Source organism: Triturus cristatus, chromosome 1_2, assembly GCF_964204655.1.
Source record: "Triturus cristatus chromosome 1_2, aTriCri1.1, whole genome shotgun sequence".
In the NCBI taxonomy this organism is placed as follows: Eukaryota; Metazoa; Chordata; class Amphibia; order Caudata; family Salamandridae; genus Triturus; species Triturus cristatus.
The window spans coordinates 904,556,617-904,559,410 of NC_140580.1; positions in this window are offsets into that span (position 1 = coordinate 904,556,617).

The following is a 2,794-nucleotide window of genomic DNA, read 5'->3' on the forward strand; positions in this document are numbered from 1 at the left end:
GTGGAGGAAGAGTTATGGAAAAGAAAGGTCAGACAGTCACAGAAAGACGCTGTCGAGTTATGGCGTAAAGAATCTCATAGACGAACAGAAAAAGCACGTAGACAAGAAGAGAGGAGTAAAGAAAGTTCAAATAAAGTTCAAGAAAATCTATTAATTAAGGAAGGTATCCGAGTGAAATCAGAACAAGTGAATAGACAAAGAAATGCTCTTATGAATGGTATGTATCCCCTTCTAGCCGAAGGACTACCTAAAGCTGTTACAGAAATACCAAAAGACTTGCCACCCCCATTATTTCCAATTAAGGTACATCCAAAGGGGCTTCCCAGAACCGCAGAAGATGTTTTTCTTTCCTCATATCTAGACGACGCAGCTCCCGAGTATGCTAACGCCACACCACATAGACCATCTGGCGGAGGGGTTCAACGTCAGGATCAGGTATCTGTCCCCGTGCAACAGCAAGTCCCGACACAAGCTTCGGCAAGCACATCTGTTCCCGCATCCGTCTCCGCAGTCGACTCTACAGGGGTATCGACACCCATAGTTGCTGTGTCACGTTCAACGAACCCATTCACACCCGACGCCCCAGATGGGGCCACGGGAGGGGCTAGCAATACCTTCACACCACCTAGAATAAATAAACTTGTCTTTCAAGAGTCAGCACATTCACGTACACCTAAATTCGTAAGTGAACGTACGCTTAAGGAACTCCTTGTAAATTGTAGATATGACCCGGTGGTTGGTAAAGAGGACGAAATGGTCCTGGCATCATTACGTATCAGGCGAGCCGCAGAGTATTTAGCAAGGTTACCAGGAATGACTACGCATCTAGATAACATATATCATTTTGTTCAAACAGGACGAGATCCAGGATGTATTAACAGAGCTATGGAATTCCAGAAAGTAGAGATACAGGGGGAACTGTTACGTTTCCTCATAAACTGTGTAATCAGAAATCAAGATCGTCCGGGGGTAGACCCGAATGCAATGCTTATTCTTACAAGATGGAGTCAGAATATATCAGAAGGGAGACACGATAAGCAAAATTGTATAATAGCCATGTGCCGAAAAATACGTAAAGAAATAGAGCGTATTCATGAAGAAAGATTGGGAACAGACGAGTTTGAGCAAGATGAAGTGTCCGAATCAGGGAATTCCGCAAGACAGTCAGAGACCATAGCCTATGTAGGCAGAGGAAGATCCTGTGAAAATACTAGATGTTTTTCTGATCCCATACACTCTGTATGCCCAAATAATAGCAGAACGTATCCGACGCCGATAATAAATCTGAAGTCTCCTGAACATTCGTTTCAAGCCGCAGATAAAATACTGCGAGAACGAAGGGGTTACCACCTCCTCGATTCCATGGATGAGCAAGAATTAGCCAGATCAGCTGTTCACTGGATTGACAGCCCTGAAAAATACGGTGATGAGACCGTAGCACACACGTTTTTTAATCTCAGTACAGATGAACAACGCTTAGCTGGAATCTATATGATTCAGCAACTCCTCATATTATATAAGAGCCAACATGCTGACCCCGGTCCTCTACCTGATATATTAACGGAACTACTCACGAACAGATGGAGAGGTTCTAGTAACAAGCTAATTAAAGAGATATTAGTGTCACGTAAACAGTATGTCCTTTTTGTAAGTCCAGATTCTCTCTCCCTGCCCCGCAGAGAAAGAGCGCCGTACTATATGGATAGACAAAATCCTTTACGAGAAGTGCACCCAATAAAAGGCGAAGACAATGAGTTTCACCGTGTATTTGTTTACACACCCATATCAAAAATGGAATTATTAGAAATGAAGAAAGTAGTACCTAGTCACGACAAGGACCCAGCGGGTTTCCACCGAGAAATTAAAGACATGTTACTGATGGGAGAGTACACCTTTCCTGATATTATGACGATATTAAAGGTGCTTTTGCCTGCTGGCATTTATGAAAAACTGAAAGAAAAAGAGTGGGAAGTGGGAGACCAAAAGATAGACTGGACAGCATTAGCAGAAGAAGAAAGGGGCCGAACTGCAGGTTCAGGGCTCGGGGATAAAGTTAAACTGTTACCAGGTTTACTAGTACAGGTACTGCCACGTTTATTAACTACAAAAAAGGAAGATTGGGGTGCAATCACAGCCTGCAAACAAAAGCAAGATGAAGACACAAGCGATTATTATGCTCGATTTGAAAAATGTTTTGGTATAAATAGTGGTATAAAAGCAAGTAGTGACTCATATCCACATTTATTTGTGACAAAATTAGTGGAAAATGCATTACCTCCAGTGAAGAATAGAATATTGAAATTCGAGAGTACCTGGCAAAGTAATACTCCGTCGCAAATGCTACAAATGTTACAGTATCATCACAATAGAATTAGGGATGAACAAGAACATGAGCATAGACGCATGAAGGATACAAAAATGAAAATGCTAGTTTCTCAGACAGTACCAGCAGATGGTCACAAAAAGGGTGTGACACATTCTGGTGATTCTGCAGTTCCTGTAAAAGGAACCTGCAATTACTGTAAACAACTAGGCCATTATGTACACGATTGTCCAGTCCTGAAACGTAATATAGCTACAGGTATTGCAAAAGAGAGACCACGATTAGTTAGACAAGATCAGAATGAACAAGGAGCTATGCAGCATGGACAGTCCATGCCAGTTCAGCAACAGGCAATGCCAGCCTCACAGCAACCCATACAGTTTGTGCCAGCTGCACCACCGTTGCCTGCTACTGCCGCACAAACCACAACACGACAAATGTATCAGACTGCACAGTATGAATACCCTGAAT